The following is a 24,096-nucleotide window of genomic DNA, read 5'->3' as shown; positions in this document are numbered from 1 at the left end:
TTGTGTTTTTATGTGATCCAACCAAATCCTCATAGAATCTTCCATATCTCATATGAGGGATTCATAGTAGGATAACTAAAGGTACTATCTTAAATCCTTAATGGACTTCAACATTGTAGTTAAGTCCCATGGGTTATAAAGTACTATTCTATAATTGGACCCCTTGAGTGGTCTAGTTAGACAGATTGATTTGAAAATCTAGATAGGAATATCATGTGATGATATAATTGAACAGATCCCTTAAGTGGTCTATTTAAGGAGATCGTACGACGATCTAGTTAAGAAGATCATGTGTTGATCTAGTTAAAAGGGTCGTTCGTTGATCTAGTTAAAAAAAGATCATTTGGTGGTCTAGACAAATCGCTTCATGTTTATTCAATTGATTTTTCCCATACGCATTATGAAATGAATTGTGCGGACTGTGCAAGGAATTACGTAATTATGGAGGCCTACATAATTATGGAATTTAGTGCAAAAAAACCACAGGAAGTTTGGTCATGTGTTAAAACCTATAGTAACAAGAGTAATGATATGGGAGAAGTCTTGGACTTTGACCGATGTCATTTTATCTTACACTCCCCAATTCTGATTTCAAGCACTCACAAGTTTCCTATGATAATTCTTCATAAGAAACGTTCTCCTGTCCATAGTTTGGAACTCCATGTTTTGCTACTACAAGGACTTCACTTTGAGGGTTGACAATTTCGCTAAAAAAATCTTAACATGGCCCAGAGTTTTACTTAGGGTTTAATGGATTTATTTGAAAGCAAAACCGTCACAGTTGTCTTCACAAGTTTCCTCTAAAATTAAATTTCGGGACGAAATTTCCTAAAGTAGGGGAGACTGTGACACCTATGTCACTTCAACCATCAAACAAATGCCAAACAAAAGAAATATCGTATTTCATACTTGGGATTTGTAAAAATATGTGTATTGTTTGCACATATCAATTCTTGTCAGATTTCAAGCTCTAAATCGCTTTCTGGAAGGTTATACGCGCACTGATGCGTAAATATAACCAGTTTAACGCAACCAACACTCCGGAATAGTGAAATAGGCTTAACATACCTTAACTAACCTCCATATAACTTAGAAATAAGTTTTGGATGGTTTGGTGTGTTGAAATAGAGTTTGTTCGATCGCAGGGACTAATTGTGTCAAACTGCAAAACTATACCAATTCGTATAGTAACGAACCTTCCGGAACTTGATCATGAGTTAAATATGCCCTAAATATCCTTTACATAGGTTAGAATTAGGCTTTGAGGTGTTTTGGTGTGCAAAAATAAACTTTTGGTCATTCATGGACTAAAAGCGTCAAAAAGTGCATAAGTTTGCATTTTCACGCATATCTTACGTTCTGAATATATCCTGACATCCAAAAATTTATGTAAGCATTAAAATATTTTATTTTAGTGTTTGGCATAAGAAAATTCCATTCGTCGCTTGATTTGGATCGTTTTTGCGTTCGTTACGACTTCCGTCGTAATTAACCGAACAACGCAGCCGTACGACCAAACGAGCCGACATCCGGGATATTTTTGAGCACATTTCTAGTTCCCTATACTATAACTTCATTTTAGAGCCTTGAAATGAGGTTAACGGGGCTTAAACGTGTCAAAATAAGCCGAAATGCAAGATTATGAAGTTCAGGGACCAAAATTGACATTCTGCCATAGTTATCTTAGGAAGGGACCAAAATGAAAAATCTAAATTCCAACTTGTTCCAGCTGTTCCCCTCATTTTCACATGGTTTTAATGAAACTATGGGCTCCCATGGTTTCACAAAACCATGAGCACATGTGTACGGATGAGATCGAAGCTCGTTTTGCGATGAACGATCCTAACGGTTCTAGATTTCCTATAAATACCCACCATGCTTTCATTCATTCCTCACATTTGAATCTGATTCAAGCTCTCTAAGTGGAAGTATATGCTTCCTACCTGAGAGAGAATCAGGTTCAAATCTTGCGGGGACCTTCTGTAAGTATTCTTTCGTTCTTTTCTTTCGTTTTTCGCTTAAAAGTCAAACTGCGTTTGACTTTCTGCATTGACCAGTTTATGGCCAATGCGAAGTTCGTTTGAACTTCATAACGTTAGCATAATCACGATGGTTATAGTCCCTAGTGACTATACCTACTGATTACCACGTTATCTAGGCTCAGTGACGAGTCGTAGCTTCGGCCAGAATACGTATTCTCGCGTATTTTGTAACCAAGGTACTTTTAGGTATCACAACCATTTGTTTTGATACCAAACCTGTTTTCTAACTTTGTTAAACATCTTTCGACATGTTTAGCTCGTCAGTTTTAGTTTAGTGCTTATGTAGAGTCGTAAGTCAAGCGGACTAAACACCCGCTTAGACTTTCGAACACGACCCGTCTGGTCGATCATTAGGATCCGACCAAACATGTTTAGTGACCATAGTTGCATAGGGAATAACCTTCTGAGGTTATACCGTATGGTCACTTCATTTAAGTAGTTGTATGATAGGTAGTTTATATGCCTTAGGTAAATTACCAAAATACCCTTTTTATGCATAATTGATATTTAAGCATATGTAACCCAAACTTTTGTCATTTAACTAATTATGCAACATAATTAAACATGTTTAGGCATATAATACTTGTCATAAGACTAGTTCGGCGGTCTGAACGCGTTTTACGCAAATGACGCGTTAAAGTAGCGTAAGCTACCTAAACGGGTCGTGATGGGTCGTAAGCACTTAGGATAGGTTTCATTTTAGTATGTAGGCCTTGTTAAACCATATCATATGAGTTACCACTCTCATTTGGTTTACGAGACCTCATACTACCCGATCTCCCGATTTAGGTCCGGTTTATTTATGTAGTTATCAATATTAGGTGTCGGTTGATTCCGTGCTCCTCTAGCTTTGCTTGGTGGTTATCCTAGGACTTCTAAGAAATCTCAAATGAGTACATAGTTCCCCTCTTTTATTGTTTTCAAATGTTTTGCGGTGAAGCATGTGTACCTATCTGTTATTTTCATGATTTCAAATTATAATTGATTATACATGTTAATACTTATCTTTTGACAAACTGAATGATTATCTATGGTTTAAACACTGATTTTTCAAAGATTATAAAATTAATTGTTGGAATAGTACTTATTTTTGTTCAGCAGACCGGTTGGTAGTATGATATAGCGCTATAGGATTTGACACCCCATTCCTGTTGTCATGGAATGTCTGAAACCAATTTGTTGCTCCATCCAAATAGGGATTGCCTTTGTGGTATTTCTATAGTCTCAAAGGTATATTTTGATACACTAGGTCTGAATGAATTCTTAAATCACATTATTTTTGTATATTAAGTTATACTCCCAAAAGTATAGTTTGATATGCTCTCATATGGGTAATTGTACAAAAACCAACATATATTTTGTTAATCGTTAAAACATAGTTTGATATGTTATCTTCATAATCCAAAGCATAGTTTTAATATGTTATTTTCGAACCAAAACATAGTTTAATATGTTATTTATAAATCCAAAGTATACTTTTGATATACTACTGAAAACTTATTTATGTTACCAACTAAAGTATGGTTAATATACTATTTACTTAATGACTGGTTTTTGGTTAGTGTTTAGATGACGGGACGGGTGTAATGTGATGAAAACATGGTAGATACGCCGCTGGTACTTCTTATATATAAGTGTTTTCATCGCATTACATAACGTGGCGTTATTTGGTACACTTGGGTTAATGGTTTTGGAACTAAAATATATTTTAATATATAACTTATTCAACTTTCTTAAAACCGAAGTATATTTTTATATATACTATAAATCTTTTTATCAAAATATTGTTTTTCAAGCAATACATTTTATACAAACTCATTTTACTTAATTATTTAACTACCTATGTATTATTATTTTGTATCATCTGATTTCTTATAAATTTTGGTATGATTGATAAAAGAAAACCTTTTTCAAGGATCATGACTACTTTTATTAAAACCTTTTCTTTAAACTTATAAGTTATGAATCCTACATCAATAAAACCTATGTATCTCACAGGCATTTTTATGCTGACGTACCTATGTTTACACATGTTTCAGGAACTGCTCTGTGATGACTGATGATATATGCTACACTTAGGATGGACTCGTGCCTTAGCGACTTTAAAACTTGAAAGATAATAGTTGTACTTATTTGATTGTATTAAAACAATGAGTTCATTTATTCAATAAAACGAAACTATTTAATCCATGGTTGTGAAACAATGATTCTGTTACAACAATCCCCGACGTTTCCGCCACGTTTTGTTGTTTTACGTGGTCGGGGTGTGACAATAACAACGGGGGAAACAATAACGACAACGTCGCTAGGGGTCGTGCGTTCGTGCTGGGGCAGGGTGAAGCAAGAAATGATCCTAATGTGGTGATGTGTAAGTTCCTTCTCGATGACTTTTATGTTACTGTTTTATTTGATTCGGGTACGGATACCAGTTATATGTCTCTAAAAGTTAGTCAAATGTTAAAACGTACACTAACTCCTTTGAACACCAAACATGTTGTAGAATTAGCCAATGGTAAAAGTTTAGAGGCCACACATACAGTTAAGGGTTGTAACATCGTTTTAGCTGGTCAGACTTTCTCTATTGATCTCATCCCTATAGTTTTGGGTAGTTTCGACATCGTCATTGGGATGGATTGGTTATCCCAACTACAAGGAGAGATCCTATTCAAAGAAAAGATGATTCGTATTCCCCGTTCGGGTAAAGAACCTCTATTCAAGGCGACAAGAGTGGTGCTGTGGTAGTCATCATCTTCTTTCTTAACGCCGAGAAGTGTTTACGAAAGGGCCACACCGCTATTCTAGCGCTTGTTACTAATGTATCAGCGAAAGAGAAGAGATTAGAGGATATTCCAGTAGTGCGTGACTTTCCTCAGGTGTTTCCTGAAGATTTACCTGGGTTACCGCCTCATCGCCAGGTCGAATTTCAAATCGAGCTATCTCCTTGAGTAACACCCATAGTGTGACACTTCGGATTTTCCCGGGGAAACCTTCTTGATGTAACTTTGCGTGTACATATATTATTAAATGGAAACTATGGATTTTCTGTGATTATGTGTTGTATGTATGTACGTTATATATATATAGGTGTATATTACTAGTGAGCCGAAACCGCAAGACCCGACTCGAGACCACCTAGTCTCGAGTAACCCACACCGGTTGGGCCGCAACCCCCCTTGGTCCACCCGAAAGCCCATTAGTGCACACCTTGAGATATAAAACCCATCATCCACCTTTACCACACTCTCCTTTACACTCTCATTCATTTCACTCTCTCAACTCTCACACTCTCTACCTCTCACTAAAACCCTAAAACCCTAGCAAACCAAGATCACCTCCTCACCCTCTCATCTCTCTCGGATCCAACCGTAACATCAAGACTCCCGGATTTCTACTCGGAACCATCACTCGGAAGTGGAACCTTTGATCCTTCGCACCCACAACAGCAACCGGTTAGTGTTTTTAGGTTTTTGCTATGATTCTTGAGTATGATGATAAGTGTTGCCATGTTTTTAACTTAGAAATGTCACTAATGATGATGATGAACATGTTTTAGCTAGTTAGAAGTCGAACCGTGTGTTGTTGCTTTGATGATGTTTTGACCGTATGATATGCTTGATTTCTTGATCTTATGGGTTCTTGTTCATTAATGAAACATGCTAGATTTAGGAACCTATAATGATGATACCGATTATGTCCGATTATGTTATGATGATTTGTGATAAATGTGTGGTCTTTGATCCTGATATTTCATAGGAAGAACCTCGTGATTATGTGTTTAAAAGTGGGATGAACACGTGAAGAACAACATGAATGTCATTAAAATATTTGAAAATGCTTGTTTTGATCCGATTTTATTATGTGTTAGACAAGAAAACATGTTGGTGCAATATGGTTGGATAGTACACAGTCACACAAAAACAGAATTTCATTGGCTAGTACATAGGACAGGTTCTAGAAGGATTCAGGTGCACGTAACAGTGGTTGCGAGTCGGAACCCTTGGTTGCGACTCGAGACCAAAACGTGATTGGTCGAGATCTCCTAGTTGCGACTCGCAAGCAGCACATGATGAACCGAAACTGAGGTTGCGAGTCGGAATCCCTGGTTGCGACTCGAGACCAAAGCATGATGAACCGAGACCGAGGTTGCGAGTCGGAACCCTTGGTTGCGACTCGAGACTGTGTATTCTCGAGTCGAAACCGCCCTTGTCTCGACTGGGCTACCTAAGTGTTATTGGGCCAAAAGCTTGTTGGACTATCTGTTGACTGGACTGCTTGTGTATCTGTTACTGTTGTGAACGTTAGAACAGGCCCAATAACCCAACTGTTGAATGTGTGCATTTTAAGTGTGTCTATACGTGTTTGCTATACGTGATTACTTGTACCCCAACTTGACTTATATTTGGTAACCATGCTAGGACGTGGTGACCAACGTGATTGACCGGGTATTTTAATCTACCGAGCAACCCAAGGTGAGTTCACAACCTAAAGCATGCGTTCCCGGTGGTTTGGGAAACGGAAATACAAACAACACTATCCCCCTTATGAGGGATACAACTTACTTTCTTCCCTTGTTATTGGGAACCTTTAGTTAATTACTGTTTATACGGATTGCAACTAACGGCACTAAACGAAACTCTATCACTCAAGTCCCTACTACATAATACCGATTAGTCGCCGGGGCCAGGCGAACGGGTTATTAGTTGATAGCGCTATTTAGGTTTTACCAACCTCACACCGTGCCATGGTTTGGGATCGGTCGTGAACTAATGTACTCAGGCATCCGTCAATGATGATAGAACATTGACATCGGGGCATCCTGCGGAAACGCAAACGGTTACCTAGTGTTCGGTATTGGAAAAACAATTTAGTCGCTAACTTTTGGGGTAGCTCCCCATGGCATGTATAAACGAGTAAATTAACTGGTGAAACGAGTTTTTGGTAATTAAAACTGGACAACTAGTGGACTCACTCAGCATTATTGTTGACACCTTACTGCATGCTTTGCAGGTAACCAGTGACTGAGGAGCTGCTGCTTGGGGATGTGTAGTGTTCGTCAAAACCCGTGTGTTGGGTTTTATTTATCTTGAACCATGAACTATCTTTAAAAACTATTTGGTCTATGCTTCCGCTGTTTTTGTTTAAACTAATTATCGAACTTAAACTACGATGTCGCTAACTGCTTTGAATAGCGATTATTTTACTATTAACCAATGCTTAGTATAATTGGTGGCTGGATCCTGGTCAGTCACGCCCTCAAGCGGATGTTATTCCGCAGGTGGAATGTGGGGGTGTGACAGATTGGTATCAGAGCCATTGGTTATAGTGAACTTGGTTTTAAAAAGGGGAAAAAAATCTTTTTGAGAAAAACCAGACTATAACCCGTGACTCGTGACGACACTACACTCCAAGTGCAAAGCTCGACTTATTTGACCTCATAGCTCGGACCCATGTTTACTTGCTTGTTTGTCTTATGCTTTCTGCTCTACTATACGTACTAGTTTGCCCAATTAGATAGATACGCCTCCCCTCTTCTATCTCATTCTCGCTATGTTACGACACCACACTCATACTATGTTTTCTGGTTATGAAGATAATGAGTGGACGCGGACGAGGAAACGTCAACATGACTCAAGCTCAGTTCACTAACCTGATCAACACAGTGGCTGCAGCTTTCGCAGCTCACCCAGGAGGTAAGCTCGTTGTTTTAGGATGTTTAGATCCTACCGCCACATCGTCTTCTCACCTCTAAACCTATTCGTATCGCTCCCACAACAGGTCAGCATGCGCCTGTGCAACCACGTGTCTGTACTTTCAAGACCTTCATGGATTGCAAGCCCCTTCCTTTCAATGGCACTGAGGGTGCCATAGGTCTTCTGCACTGGATCGAGAAGGTCAAAGCTGTTTTCGCTGTCTGCGAGTGTCCCCCAGCTAATTGGGTGAAGTTTGCTACTGGTACTCTTGAGGGAAGCGCGCTTTCGTGGTGGAAGGCGCAAATTCAAATGCTTGGTTTGGAGACTGCTGACGCTACTGCATGGGAAGATTTCAAGGATATGATCAAGGAAGAGTATTGTCACAGGGATGACATCCACAAACTCGAGGACGAGTACTATGGTCTCAAGATGGTTGGGTCAGAGATTGAGACCTACACCAAGCTGTCCAACGACTATGCTGCTCTTTGCCCAAACATGTCCCGACCCATGTATCGAAGGATGGAATTGTACATCAAAGGCCTAGTCCCAGAAATCAGGAGCCATGTAACTTCGGCCAACCTCACTACCATACAGACCGTGGTTCGTCTTGCCCACAAACTCACCAACCAGGCTGTGGAGGAGGGCAGGTTGCCCAAAAGGATCAGTGTTGCAGAAGGAACTTCTAGTGATGGCAAACGAAAGTGGGATGGAAATCAGGGCAAAGATGCTAACTCTACTCAGGCCCCAGCTCAGCAAAGGAAAACTGACAACAACAAAGGCACTCAGCAACAGGGTGGCTACCAGGGAAGCTACCCTAAGTGCAACAAGTGTAACAGGCACCACAATGGGGCATGTAACAAAGGTCAGTGTCAGCGATGCAACAAGATGGGGCATGAAGCCAAGGATTGTAGAAGTCAGTTCCCAGCAAGGCAGAATCAGCAACAACCCCAACAGCAACAGCAGCAGGGAAACAACCGCGGATGTTTTAAATGTGGGGCAACTGGGCACATGCGAAAGGATTGCCCTGAACTAAATCAGAATCGCAACAACAACCAGGGAGCTGGGAACATTGAGCAAAACAACAATGCTGGGAATGGTGCAAGGGGAAGAGCTTTTGTGATTGGAGCTGGGGAAGCAAGGAACGACCCCAACGTCGTGGCGGGTAAGTTCCTACTTGATGATCGTTATGTCTCTGTGTTATTTGATTCCGGTGCCGATGCCAGTTATGTATCCCTTCGCATTAGTAAGAAACTTAAGCACCCGCCTGCATTATTAAGTTCTAAGCACATCGTCGAGATAGCTAATGGTAGGAACATCGAGGCCACGCACGTGATCCACGACTGCACACTAGAATTGTCTGGTCACACGTTTAGTATCGATCTTTTCCCTGTCAAACTTGGAAGCTTCGACGTCGTCATCGGTATGGATTGGTTATCCAAACATCGCGCTGAGATCCTCTGTCAAGAGAAAGCGGTTCGTATTCCACGTTGTTCTGGCCAACCCCTCATCGTTCAAGGCAACAAAGGTGGAGAAGTCACAGGCATTATCTCGCTTCTGAAAGCCCAAAAGTGTTTACAAAAAGGGCACACCGCTATCCTAGCACTTGTCACCGACACCCACGAAAAGGAAAAGAGGATTGAAGATCTTCCTGTAGTACGTGACTATCCCGAGGTATTTCATGAGGAACTACCTGGACTCCCTCCCCATCGTCAGGTCAAATTCCAAATCGAGCTAGCCCCCGGAGCAGCGCCTATAGCTCGTGCGCCTTATCGTCTAGCCCCTGCAGAACTGAAGGAACTCTCTACGCAACTACAAGAACTATTGGATAAAGGATTTATCCGTCCAAGTTCGTCGCCCTGGGGAGCGCCAGTGCTCTTTGTCAAGAAGAAGGATGGCACATTCCGAATGTGCATCGACTATCGTGAGTTGAACAAGGTTACCATCAAGAATCGTTACCCTCTACCGCGCATCGACGACCTGTTCGATCAGTTGCAAGGATCGAGCTACTATTCTAAGATTGACCTGCGATCAGGCTATCATCAGTTGAGAGTTCGTAATGAAGACATCTCCAAGACTGCGTTCAGAACTCGTTACGGTCATTACGAGTTCCTCGTTATGCCTTTTGGAATGACTAACGCACCTGCGGTTTTCATGGATCTCATGAACCGAGTGTGCAAGCCTTACCTCGACAAATTCGTGATTGTGTTTATCGACGACATCCTGATCTACTCGAAAAGTCAAGAAGAGCATGAACGACACCTACGCCTTATCCTCGAACTCTTACGCAATGAGCAATTGTACGCCAAATTCTCGAAGTGTGACTTCTGGCTCCGAGAAGTCCATTTCCTTGGGCACGTGGTCAACAAGGACGGCATTCACGTCGACCCCGCTAAGATCGACTCGATAAAGAATTGGCCTACACCCAAGACTCCAACCGAAGTTCGCCAATTCTTGGGATTGGCAGGATACTACCGCAGATTCATCAAGGGATTCTCAAAGATTGCACAACCCCTCACGACTCTTACTCAGAAAGGCATTGTTTACAAGTGGAATGAAGCTCAGGAGTCGGCCTTTCAAGGACTAAAGGATAACCTTTGTAGTGCTCCTATTCTCTCATTGCCTGAAGGCACTGACGACTTTGTGGTTTACTGCGATGCGTCTATCTATGGGCTCGGTTGCATGTTGATGCAACGCGAGAAAGTTATTGCCTACGCTTCTCGACAACTTAAGACGCATGAGAGAAACTACACTACGCATGATTTGGAACTGGGAGCAGTGGTCTTTGCTCTTAAGATATGGAGACATTACCTGTACGGTCCCAAGTGCACTATTTACACCGATCACAGGAGTCTCGAGCATATCTTTAGGCAAAAGGAATTAAACATGCGACAACGCCGATGGGTCGAACTCTTGAATGACTACGAATGCGCCATCAAGTACCATCCGGGCAAGGCCAATGTCGTGGCAGATGCCCTCAGCCGAAAGGACACTATACCAAGGCGCGTGCGAGCATTGCAACTTACCATCCAGTCTAACCTCCCTACCCAGATCCGAAATGCTCAAGTCGAAGCATTGAAACCGGAAAACATCAGGGCTGAGTCTCTGCGAGGATCGAGACAGCGATTAGAACAAAAAGAAGATGGCGCTTACTACGTAACAGGGCGCATTTGGGTTCCGCTCTATGGAGATTTACGTGAACTCGTGATGGACGAAGCCCACAAGTCCCGCTACTCAGTACATCCTGGTTCGGACAAGATGTACCACGACTTGAGGACTACATATTGGTGGCCTGGCATGAAGGCCCACATAGCAACATATGTCAGCAAATGTTTGACTTGCGCAAGAGTCAAGACAGAGTACCAGAAGCCAGCAGGCCTACTCCAACAACCAAAAATCCTGAAATGGAAATGGGAGCAAATTTTCATGGATTTTGTTACAGGGCTACCTAGGTCTTAACGTGGAAATGACACCATTTGGGTAATAGTAGATCGATTGACCAAGTCCGCACACTTTCTGGCTATTAAGGAAATAGACAAGTTTTCTACCTTGGCGGAGATTTACTTAAAGGAAGTAGTTTTGAGGCACGGGGTGCCAACCTCAATTATTTCCGACCGAGACGCTCGTTTTACTTCGGAATTGTGGCAAGCTATGCACAAATCCTTTGGCTCACGTTTGGACATGAGCACCGCTTATCACCCGCAAACGGATGGACAGTCCGAACGCACCATCCAAACCCTAGAAGACATGCTTAAAGCATGTGTGATCGATTTTGGCAAGAACTGGGAGAAGCATCTACCGCTGGTGGAATTCTCCTACAACAACAGCTACCACACTAGTATTCAGGCAGCACCTTTTGAGGCATTGTACGGTCGTAAATGCCAGTCACCTCTCTGCTGGGCGGAAATCGGTGATAGTCAAATCACGGGCCCAGAGATGGTGGTAGATACAACGGAAAAGATTGCCCAGATCAGACAACGCATGGCGGCAGCTCGTGACCGTCAGAAAGACTATGCTGATAAGCGTAGGAAACCACTAGAATTCCAGGTCGGTGACCGGGTTCTACTTAAAGTCTCACCCTGGAAGGGTGTGGTTCGCTTTGGTAAACGGGGCAAGCTTAATCCGCGATATATCGGACCATTCGAAATCACCGAGAAAATTGGTAAGGTTGCTTATAGATTGAACCTGCCTGAAGAACTGAGTACGGTACACAACGTATTTCACGTATCTAATCTGAAGAAGTGTCTATCAGATGAAACACTCGTAATTCCTTCCAAGGAACTAATTATTGATGAACAGCTACACTTTACTGAGGAACCGATTGAGATCACGGATCGAGAGATCAAAATCCTCAAACGTAGCCAGATACCTCTTGTACGAGTCCGTTGGAACTCGCGACGTAGCCCAGAGTTTACCTGGGAGCGGGAAGACCAGATGAAGCACAAGTATCCCCAGTTGTTCCCAAACGAAAACCCCAGCACTGAAGCTACAACCGAATTTCGGGACGAAATTCCAAACTAACGGGGGGATGATGTGACACCCCGTTGAAACATTCTCACTTATACTAGCTTGACAGTGACTGCCTTAACTTTCGGGACGAAAGTTCTTAAAACTTGGGGATAATGTGACACTTCGGATTTTCCCGGGGAAACCTTCTTGATGTAACTTTGCGTGTACATATATTATTAAATGGAAACTATGGATTTTCTGTGATTATGTGTTGTATGTATGTACGTTATATATATATAGGTGTATATTACTAGTGAGCCGAAACCGCAAGACCCGACTCGAGACCACCTAGTCTCGAGTAACCCACACCGGTTGGGCCGCAACCCCCCTTGGTCCACCCGAAAGCCCATTAGTGCACACCTTGAGATATAAAACCCATCATCCACCTTTACCACACTCTCCTTTACACTCTCATTCATTTCACTCTCTCAACTCTCACACTCTCTACCTCTCACTAAAACCCTAAAACCCTAGCAAACCAAGATCACCTCCTCACCCTCTCATCTCTCTCGGATCCAACCGTAACATCAAGACTCCCGGATTTCTACTCGGAACCATCACTCGGAAGTGGAACCTTTGATCCTTCGCACCCACAACAGCAACCGGTTAGTGTTTTTAGGTGTTTGCTATGATTCTTGAGTATGATGATAAGTGTTGCCATGTTTTTAACTTAGAAATGTCACTAATGATGATGATGAACATGTTTTAGCTAGTTAGAAGTCGAACCGTGTGTTGTTGCTTTGATGATGTTTTGACCGTATGATATGCTTGATTTCTTGATCTTATGGGTTCTTGTTCATTAATGAAACATGCTAGATTTAGGAACCTATAATGATGATACCGATTATGTCCGATTATGTTATGATGATTTGTGATAAATGTGTGGTCTTTGATCCTGATATTTCATAGGAAGAACCTCGTGATTATGTGTTTAAAAGTGGGATGAACACGTGAAGAACAACATGAATGTCATTAAAATATTTGAAAATGCTTGTTTTGATCCGATTTTATTATGTGTTAGACAAGAAAACATGTTGGTGCAATATGGTTGGATAGTACACAGTCACACAAAAACAGAATTTCATTGGCTAGTACATAGGACAGGTTCTAGAAGGATTCAGGTGCACGTAACAGTGGTTGCGAGTCGGAACCCTTGGTTGCGACTCGAGACCAAAACGTGATTGGTCGAGATCTCCTAGTTGCGACTCGCAAGCAGCACATGATGAACCGAAACCGAGGTTGCGAGTCGGAATCCCTGGTTGCGACTCGAGACCAAAGCATGATGAACCGAGACCGAGGTTGCGAGTCGGAACCCTTGGTTGCGACTCGAGACTGTGTATTCTCGAGTCGAAACCGCCCTTGTCTCGACTGGGCTACCTAAGTGTTATTGGGCCAAAAGCTTGTTGGACTATCTGTTGACTGGACTGCTTGTGTATCTGTTACTGTTGTGAACGTTAGAACAGGCCCAATAACCCAACTGTTGAATGTGTGCATTTTAAGTGTGTCTATACGTGTTTGCTATACGTGATTACTTGTACCCCAACTTGACCTATATTTGGTAACCATGCTAGGACGTGGTGACCAACGTGATTGACCGGGTATTTTAATCTACCGAGCAACCCAAGGTGAGTTCACAACCTAAAGCATGCGTTCCCGGTGGTTTGGGAAACGGAACTACAAACAACACTATCCCCCTTATGAGGGATACAACTTACTTTCTTCCCTTGTTATTGGGAACCTTTAGTTAATTACTGTTTATACGGATTGCAACTAACGGCACTAAACGAAACTCTATCACTCAAGTCCCTACTACATAATACCGATTAGTCGCCGGGGCCAGGCGAACGGGTTATTAGTTGATAGCGCTATTTAGGTTTTACCAACCTCACACCGTGCCATGGTTTGGGATCGGTCGTGAACTAATGTACTCAGGCATCCGTCAATGATGATAGAACATTGACATCGGGGCATCCTGCGGAAACGCAAACGGTTACCTAGTGTTCGGTATTGGAAAAACAGTTTAGTCGCTAACTTTTGGGGTAGCTCCCCATGGCATGTATAAACGAGTAAATTAACTGGTGAAACGAGTTTTTGGTAATTAAAACTGGACAACTAGTGGACTCACTCAGCATTATTGTTGACACCTTACTGCATGCTTTGCAGGTAACCAGTGACTGAGGAGCTGCTGCTTGGGGATGTGTTGTGTTCGTCAAAACCCGTGTGTTGGGTTTTTTTTATCTTGAACCATGAACTATCTTTAAAAACTATTTGGTCTATGCTTCCGCTGTTTTTGTTTAAACTAATTATCGAACTTAAACTACGATGTCGCTAACTGCTTTGAATAGCGATTATTTTACTATTAACCAATGCTTAGTATAATTGGTGGCTGGATCCTGGTCAGTCACGCCCTCAAGCGGATGTTATTCCGCAGGTGGAATGTGGGGGTGTGACACATAGCTCGAGCACCGTATCGCTTAGCTCCATCGGAACTGGAAGAACTATCTACACAGCTGCAAGAACTTTTGGATAAAGGTTTTATTCGTCCTAGCTCTTCACCCTGGGGAGCTCCAGTGTTGTTCGTAAAGAAGAAAGACGGTACCTTCCGTATGTGCATAGATTATCACGAACTCAACAAGGTGACCGTGAAGAACCGCTATCCTCTTCCACGTATTGATGACTTGTTCGATGTTGCAAGGGTCGAGCTACTATTCGAAGATTGATCTATGGTCAGGTTATCATCAACTGAGAGTCCGGGACGAGGACGTCTCCAAAACAACATTCAGAACTCGCTATGGCCACTACGAGTTCCTAGTCATGCCATTCGGGTTAACAAACGCGCCTGCAGTTTTCATGGATCTTATGAACAGAGTATGCAAGCCCTATGTAGACAAATTTGTTATTGTCTTCATTGACGACATCCTGATCTATTCCAAGAGTCAGGAGGAGCACGAGCAGCATCTGCGACTCATTTTGGAACTTCTTCGAACAAAACAGCTGTACGCCAAGTTTTCGAAATGCGACTTCTGGCTTCGTGAAGTCCACTTTCTAGGCCACGTGGTAAATAAGGATGGGATTCATGTTGATCCATCCAAGGTAGACTCGATTAAGAACTGGCCTGCACCTCGCACACCAATGGAAATTCGCCAATTCTTGGGTTTGGCAGGTTACTACAGAAGGTTCATCAAGGACTTCTCAAAGATTGCGCAACCTCTCACCTCACTAACGCAGAAGGGCGTTACTTATCGATGGGAAAATGCGCAAGAATCAGCATTTCAACACTTGAAGGATAGGCTCTGCAGCGCACCTATTCTCTCATTGCCAGAGGGCACAAACAATTTTGTGTTTTATTGCGACGCATCCATTCAGGGTCTTGGATGTGTGTTGATGCAACGTGACAAGGTCATAGCCTATGCATCACGCCAACTTAAGGTCCACGAAAGGAACTACACTACACATGATCTAGAGCTGGGAGTTGTTATTTTCACACTTAAGATATGGAGACATATACGGTACCAAGTGCACTATCTACACCGATCACAGGAGTCTCGAGCATATCTTCAAGCAAAAGGAATTAAACGTGAGGCAACGTCGATGGGTCGAATTACTGAACGATTACAAATGTGCCATCAAGTACCATCCAGGCAAGGCCAACGTTGTGGCTGACGCCCTCAGTCGAAAAGTTACTGCACCTAGACGCGTACGAGCATTACAACTTACCATCCAGTCTAGTCTTCCTGCACAGATACGAGATGCTCAGGTAGAAGCATTTAAACCAGAAAACGCCAGGGCTGAAGCCTTACGCGGCTCAAGGCAACAGTTAGAACAATGGGAAGACAGCGCCTACTATGTAACGGGACGCATTTAGGTCCCACATTATGGAAACTTACGCGAGCTGGTAATGGATGAAGCACATAAGTCTCTCTACTCAGTACATCCTAGTTCAGATAACATGTACCACGATCTCGGAACTACGTATTGGTGGCCTAGCATGAAGGCCCACATAGCAACTTACGTCGGCAAGTGTTTGACTTATGCGAGAGTCAAGACGGAATATCAGAAACCATCAGGCCTACTTCAGCAATCAAGGATACCACAATGGAAATGGGAGGAAATTTCCATGGATTTTGTTACTGGCCTGCCTAGATCTCAACATGGGAATGATACCATTTGGGTGATCGTGGATCGACTCACAAAGTCTGCTCACTTCTTGGCTATTAAAGAGATGGATAAGTTCTCTGCCCTAGCAGACGTTTACTTAAAAGAAGTGGTTTCGATCGTGATGCACGATTCACTTCAGAACTGTGGCAAGCAATGCACAAATCTTTTGGCTCACGGTTAGATATGAGCACAGCTTATTACCCTCAGACGGATGGGCAGTCTGAGCGCACTATTCAAACTCTAGAAGACATGCTTCGGGTATTTGTTATCGATTTCGGCAACAACTGGGAAAAACATCTCCCTTTAGTGGAGTTTTTGTATAATAACAGTTACCACACCAGCATTCAAGCCGCTCCATTTGAGGCATTGTACGGGCGTAAATGCCGATCACCTCTTTGTTGGGCAGAGGTGGGTGATAGTCAGATCACGGGTCCAGAAATGGTAGTAGACGCAACGGAAAGAATTGCTCAGATACGGCAACGCATGGCGGCAGCTCGTGACCGTCAGAAAAGCTACGCTGACAAGTGTAGGAAACCGTTGGAATTTCAGGTCGGGGACCGGGTTCTACTTAAAGTCTCACCCTGGAAGGGTGTTGTTCGCTTTGGTAAGCGAGGCAAACTCAATCTGCGATATGTTGGACCGTTGGAAATCATAGAAAGAATAGGCAAAGTGGCCTACAAACTAAACCTACCAACAGAACTTGGTGGAGTTCACAACGTTTTTCACGTACCGAATCTGAAGAAGTGTCTGTCAGATGAGACCCTCATAGTTCCTTTGAAGGAACTCACTATCGACGATCAGTTGCGATTCGTCGAGGAACCTGTTGAAATCACGGACCGGGATGTTAAGGTCCTCAAGCACACCAGAATACCTCTTGTTCGAGTTCGTTGGAACTCCCGTCGTGGCCCAGAGTTCACCTGGGAACGCGAAGACCAAATGAAACAAAAGTATCCCCAATTGTTCGCAAACAATACAACCACTACTGAGGCTGAAGCTACTACGGAATTTCGGGACGAAATTCCAAACCAACGGGGGAAGGATGTGACACCCCAGGAAAACCAGGAGAACCATACAACTTAACTAGCTTCCTCAGTGAGTACGTACCAAATTTCGGGACGAAATTTCTTTCAACTTGGGGATAATGTGACAACTCGTATTTCAAACCTCTCTTTGTACTTAGTGTAACGTGTTTGAACATTATGTGATATGTGAACTTAGTTGTATAATTGAATGTTATGTTTGACATTGTATTATGTGAATGTATGTAACCCAAATTGCACAACTCTAACTCGATCGCACAAGCCCATTCGAGCTATACTCTTTGCACTCGAACCACAAGGCCGGCCCATGATGGATTCGGCCCACTCCTTCATACGCATACACATACCCCTTAGGGAGTTTTGTTCCTCATTAGTTACCAAACAAGAACACACACACCAAACCCTACCCCCTCTTTCTCTCTCGCAGCCAATGGCAAGCACACCCATCTCTACCGAAGCCTTTGTGTTCGGATCAATTCTCGTTCTCATCTATAACCGGTTAGTGTTTAACTATTTGATTGTATGTTGCATGATGTTGTGACGTATATGCTTTACATGATGATTTAGGAGTGATATAAGATTGATAGTGATGTAAAATGTTAATGATTTATGTTCATAATAATCGGCTCACATGTGTACTTGATGATATTCATATGTTTCAGATGGCATGATCTAGATTTAAAACCGAATACATATAATCGGCTATTGTGATTTGATCATCGTAGAGGTTGCATGATAATTAGGGTTTGCATATTGGTATAAAAGTTCACTAATCTGATGATACGAATTGAATGTTTGAACGTTTGTTCATCACTATGATTAATTAGGGTTTACACGGATCACATGATAATTTCTTGATTTGATCGATTATTGGCTTGAACGGAAACTGTTAATTTGATTGATATGGAAACTATTAGATTGGTCAAACGAATTGATTGAAACAAAGTAACTGATTAGCATGATTTTAGGAAACGTGTAAATGATTGCCAAGATTTAGGATAATAAAACAAATCACACAAGCTTCCCTTCGGTCGCACAAGACTGGCCGCACAAGGGAATCGCACAAGCTGGGTACCATCACATTAAGTACAATGTACAAATCAGTTATGCATGATCGCACAAGACAAGTGGATCGCACAAGGTGGTGCCGATCACACAAGTCTTGGGCCATACACGTCTGTTGGACCCCATTAGGCTGATTGGGCCTTAAGGCCCAATATTCAGTCGCATAAGGGGGTTCCGAGTCGCACAAGGTTATTTGGATCGCACAATGTCACACCCCGACTAGCAGCGGAAACGATAAAAAGGGATGCAACAGACACTTCTGGTTTAAGTCATTGTTATAAAGATACTCTATTAAACATTAATTAAACAATATGATACATCATTGTTTTACGTATCGCTATTACACATTACTATTACATATTTTAGCTAGATACTACGCGAGTTTCCATGAACCGTTTTATTTAGCTAAGTGGCATGCCTCTATCCACATAGTATCGCACATAAACTTCCAAGCAACTAACACAAAGGGGGTCATCAAGTAGTGTCCAAGTTACCTGAAAAGTTAATTTTTAAAAGAAAAACATCAACAAAAAGTTGGCGAGTTCCACAAGTTTGTTTGTTTTCAAGATATATTTGAAATGTTTTGTTGCACATGTGATAAAATTTCTCTGAGTTAGAAGTTAAGCCGAGACCAGTATCAAATCACCATTGCCAACACCAACCACAACCAATAACCAATTACCCCATGTGGCTATGCCTCTTAACACATCATAGCTCGTTATGAATATGTGCGACCGCGTGTTTGCGTAACTGGCATATAGCCATGTATTCAGGGCGGTCTAGGCTTGTCAGGCCAAATAGTACTATCCACAGTATTCACTGGCATTGTATAACTTGCTTGTGGGGATTTAAGCATGTTAGATGCCTACTCAGATAAATAGCATCAAATAGTTTGCATGTGCACAAGTATGTTAATCAAATGAACCCTCTATGAAAATAGTAAAACATGTATTAAAAAGGGAGGGTTAGTGAAACTCACAGATTTCACAGATACTAGGCTATCAAAGTATGCTAATCCACACCTAATACCAGTATCATACGGTTAATGTCTGTAGGCTAGGTTAGCCTTGGTCTAAATGTCTATGAACAAATTAGGGTAATTAGAACATGGAGTTGGACATGGTCGGCGTTTTGAAATCAGGTTTGGACGCTAGACACCGTTTACCGTGTCAAACAAAGTTGTTTGTTCTAGGTGTTCGGAAAATGATATGTTTTTTTTAAATATACTATATTGTAGTATATGAAAAATGATTAGTTTTATAATAAGGGAGTTCAGGTGTTTGGAGGGTCTAGGTCGCCCAAATAAGTGTTTCTGTATTTAAAGTCGGTTAATTACCGGATAAGCGTGATATATACCTGTGTTAATCCAATTTAGTCTGGAAGGGTCGGGATTTATTCTTGACCTTCAAATTATTTCCAAATATCACTTGAGTGGTATAAAACTTTGGCGGGTTCGTTACGCGTTTAAATTTTGTCGATTATTATTTAAAAATAATAATCAAACGTGTAATTTTATAAAAATAAACACTAATTTATAAAGTTCCAAAAACTTTTGTAGATATTATTTCTGATATAAATTTCTCAGATAAATTATTTTTAAAATTTTTAAACATTATTTATTAATTTTTATAAATATGGTTTATATCGTATATAAACCGTTTAATTTGGCGAACCGACCATCTGAACTTTAAAAATTCCAAAAATTTTACTGAATACTCTATATATATATATATATATATATATATATATATATATATATATATATATATATATATATATAAACTCCCAGTAAAAATTTGAAGTTCACGAAAATTTTCTAAACCTTGTTTTAAAATACCGAAAAACTCGTAAAACGTGTGATTTTAAAACTGTAGCTCGGTTATCCGTTGAGCCTAAATTTTGGTGTGAAGTTTACCCATAATATATGTGATTATTCTGCAAAATATCGGAATTTATTGAAACGGTTAACTATTTTTCTCTGATTTACTTGCGTTTAAACATAATAAATTCGCCAAATATTCATTGTTTGTACAAAAATTCCCAAATTTTGCCGAGATCATTTTTATGTAGTCCCACACCATGTCCTAAAATATCAAGTTCAAATAGTACCCATGTCCGAATCTGTAAGCAAAACAAATTCTATAAATCTTAAAATTTCGCCTAAATATAATACCTTTACGCGTATTACTCGTTAGGCTTAGATTCGGAGATCCGTTTGTGCTGAATTTCTGGGTATAGTACCTACACAACATGTACAAAACAACCATGCAACTGAAATCATCAATTAAGCCCCTTTAGTAGTCTTGTTCTATTAGTTTTCGTTAGGCGATTTCGGTGTCGAGTAAGTGTCGTTTTTAATCCAAAAATCACCCTTTTGATCCAAATCAGTTTGTAAAAGATTATGTTTTGAAAATAGGATATAAAAACTGAACTCATGGCCATATGATTGGCCTTGTTTGGATCTTTATGAACTAGTTCTAGTATGAAAATGTTTATGAATAAAAGTCACGAAAGCTTACCAAAATACTTGTTCTTGAGCTTGTATGTGCAGAAAGTTTGATTAAAATGGCTGAACAGGGGTCTTATAACCAGGTTTAGGTAGAATATGTGGCTACAAATGATGGTGATTAAGGTGTGTGTGTGCTTGGTTTGAGTTTGTGGATGTCGACACTCAAGGAGGACTTTTTGTCCTCCTTTGACTAGTCAAAGGCTGCTATTTCAACATATTAGATATGTTTAGGTAGATACTTAGGCACGGGTTCGTTATCGGGTCTTAAACGCTCCCCGGGTGCAGTAAAAATTTGTAAAACAGGGCGTTTTTATAGGCGTTTTTGCGCAGAAAATTAAAACGAACCCAACCGACACAAAAGTTCGAACACTTGGATGTTATTATTAAAAAAATATTGTATTTAGGTTATATTAGTCTTTTTCGAGCTTAATTGATGTTACAACACATGTTTGGATTGTACAATGCGCGTTAAAAGTAAGCCGTTCCGCTAACCGGAAGCCGCTTGGTTTAATGCATTTTCTACCCAATAAAGCATCAATGATCCTATGTTATAGTTTACAGATCATGTCTGATCATTTCTGTATTCTTAGGTTCGCTTATGGCACCTACGACAGTTTAAGCCGTTAAAACCCGGTTATCCAGAGTTTCTTAGGTTTAATCGGTTTTCTGAATTCAATGGTCCCAACGCATCTGTTTATATATATATATATATATATATATATATATATATATATATATATATATATATATATATAGACATATATAAATATATATATATATATATTGCATAATGTGCCCTCAGACTCATCCGCGGCATAATCAATATTACTTTGTTAATCATGTAAGCTGGGTAATTCAAATTAGGATTTACCTGGTTTTGTGGCGAATGTCACACACAAGCTCTAATGAGCCGCACAAGATCACTGTTGGGCCATGTACATTTATGTTTGGGCTTTAACTATTTGGGACGGGTTTATATTGGATCCCACAACATGTTGGGCCGGGTATTATTTTGGGCTTCTATGGATGAATCGCACAAGTTTGGATTTGTTGCATGAATGTTAACGTGTTACCATGATCAATACGTATTCATAACCTGTTAGCTTATGTGTAAACATACGTGCATTACTTGAACCTAGACCTGACTTGTATGGTAACCATGTTAGGACGTGGTTGACCCCTTATAGCTCAAGTAACCTTTCGTGTATCTGCCGAGCAAACCAAGGTGAGTTCACACTCTTACCAAGGCATGGGATTCCCGGTGGGTTGGGAATGGGATTGAATGATTACTAGTACTTTCATCGCTAAAAGTTTACGTACCACTGTCCTCGGGTTGGGAAGGACACCTATAGATACAACTAGACTAGAACACATGGGAAGCCCCCACTAATCTTCGCAAACATGTCTCGGAGGCCGCGATACGAACACTAATCTTCGCAAACATGTCTGTGAGACCGCGATACGAATACTAATCTTCGCAAACATGTCTGGGAGACCGCGATACAAAAACAAATACAAGTAGTCTAGGATACATGGGAAACCCCCACTAATCTTCGTAAACATGTCTGGGAGACCGCGATACAAATTAATACGATACATGGTTTACAACACGAACATACGATTTTACGAAACGAATACTGTAACTAAACAACCAACTGTGAACTCGCTCAATGTAGGATCGGTTTCGACACCGTACGATTGCGTAACGAACGTTCGACGTGCGGAATCCGTGAACGTGCGTGACCGAACACACAAGAACGTACTTAATGATGTGATTCAATTGAATATGATGACGTGTACAAAGCCGTGAATCACGTGGAGAGAACTTTCTCTCTCTAGACTTTCTCTCTTTAAGCTCTAAGCTCCTAAATATCCAAAATGAGCAAAGCCTTGCAAATGATGACATAACTCTCCTATATATAGCCCTTGGAATTAATGAGACTTCTCATTAATTACCAAAATGCCACCTTGCTAATCCTATCTAATTGTTACAATATAAGCTCGATTCTTCGGTTTCTGCTACGAACTAGATTGACGGAGGCGATAGACAGATAATGCACTAACAGACTCCCCCTTGGATATTGCCGTAGTCAATCTCGTAGCGTCTTGTCTTTTCTCTTTCACGAACAGAATCCTCGTGGATTTGTTTTTGAGCTTCCGTTGCTTTTCCTATCGATCAGGCTTCTTTTCTTCAGGCTCCCCCTTTCGTCAAGCTTCCGCGCTTTTGGGATCGACGCCTGGCTTTCCGTATACAAGCTCCTCCAAGATAGATATCTGGCTCTTTGAATCCACGCTTCCTCTTGCGTTGAGCTCGTCTTCAGACTCCCTGTTAGACTTAGCTGTCGGGATCGTAGTCTGGCTTTCACCGGTTCACAGGTTCAGGATCAATTCCTGGCTTTGTTCTGCATCTGCTTAGGACTTGAAACCTGGTTAACCTGCACATCCTCTACCTCAACATAAGTTTCACAAATTTATAACAGTTAGATTTAAGAAACTTACTGGTAGAAATCATTCATTCATCAATTTGTATAGGTACATCAAGTTCAAGTAAATGACCTTGATTAACTAATCATACAATCTTTCAAAACATTTGTATATAACATTCAAAGTTTTCAACATATTCTCCCAATCCAATGTAGTTCATCATGTTTAGCACTCAGAATTTTGAATATCCGCTCTTCAATCATCAATTATCGAAAATCTTTTTGTATTTTTCAAAAATTTTATGCTAAAACACTCCGAAAATCTTTTTGGATTTTTGTTTTGAATGAAATACAGTAAAGAAATATATACAATCTAGGTGTATATTGTTTGTATATATTTTTGTGAGTTTGTGTAAGAGGATCCTATCAGTTCTTGAGACAAATCACTAGCACCGTTAAGCTTTAATCATTTTAAGTTCTAAACGATTCACATAGATTGACGATATAGTTGTCCTCTTAAACTCAATCTAAAAACTTTTGAAATGCTTACCGATACGTTTAGATATATTAATTTTGCATTAAATTCTTATGGACCGCACGATCTCAGCATATCCCCTCATCATGCAATACCCTAACTCAAGTAATGCCTTTAAACTTTCATCA

At 41.0% G+C, this 24,096-nt stretch overlaps 1 long non-coding RNA gene across 1 annotated transcript; it reads right to left on the bottom strand.

Annotated features, from left to right (window-relative positions):
* Nucleotides 1–18,763: 18,763 nt before the first annotated feature.
* LOC110886241 lies at nucleotides 18,764–21,164 on the bottom strand. Its single transcript, XR_002562716.2, has 4 exons — nucleotides 21,021–21,164; nucleotides 20,675–20,742; nucleotides 19,481–19,523; nucleotides 18,764–18,995 (listed from the first exon to the last, which is right to left on the bottom strand). It is a non-coding gene; the product is annotated as an uncharacterized LOC110886241 (long non-coding RNA).
* Between the last annotated feature and the right edge of the window lie 2,932 nt (nucleotides 21,165–24,096).

The sequence above is a fragment of the Helianthus annuus genome, chromosome 2, assembly GCF_002127325.2.
Source record: "Helianthus annuus cultivar XRQ/B chromosome 2, HanXRQr2.0-SUNRISE, whole genome shotgun sequence".
NCBI classification, from domain to species: domain Eukaryota; kingdom Viridiplantae; phylum Streptophyta; class Magnoliopsida; order Asterales; family Asteraceae; genus Helianthus; species Helianthus annuus.
The sequence above is the reverse complement of the archived record's forward strand: the minus strand, read 5'-3'. Positions and strand labels throughout refer to the sequence as shown.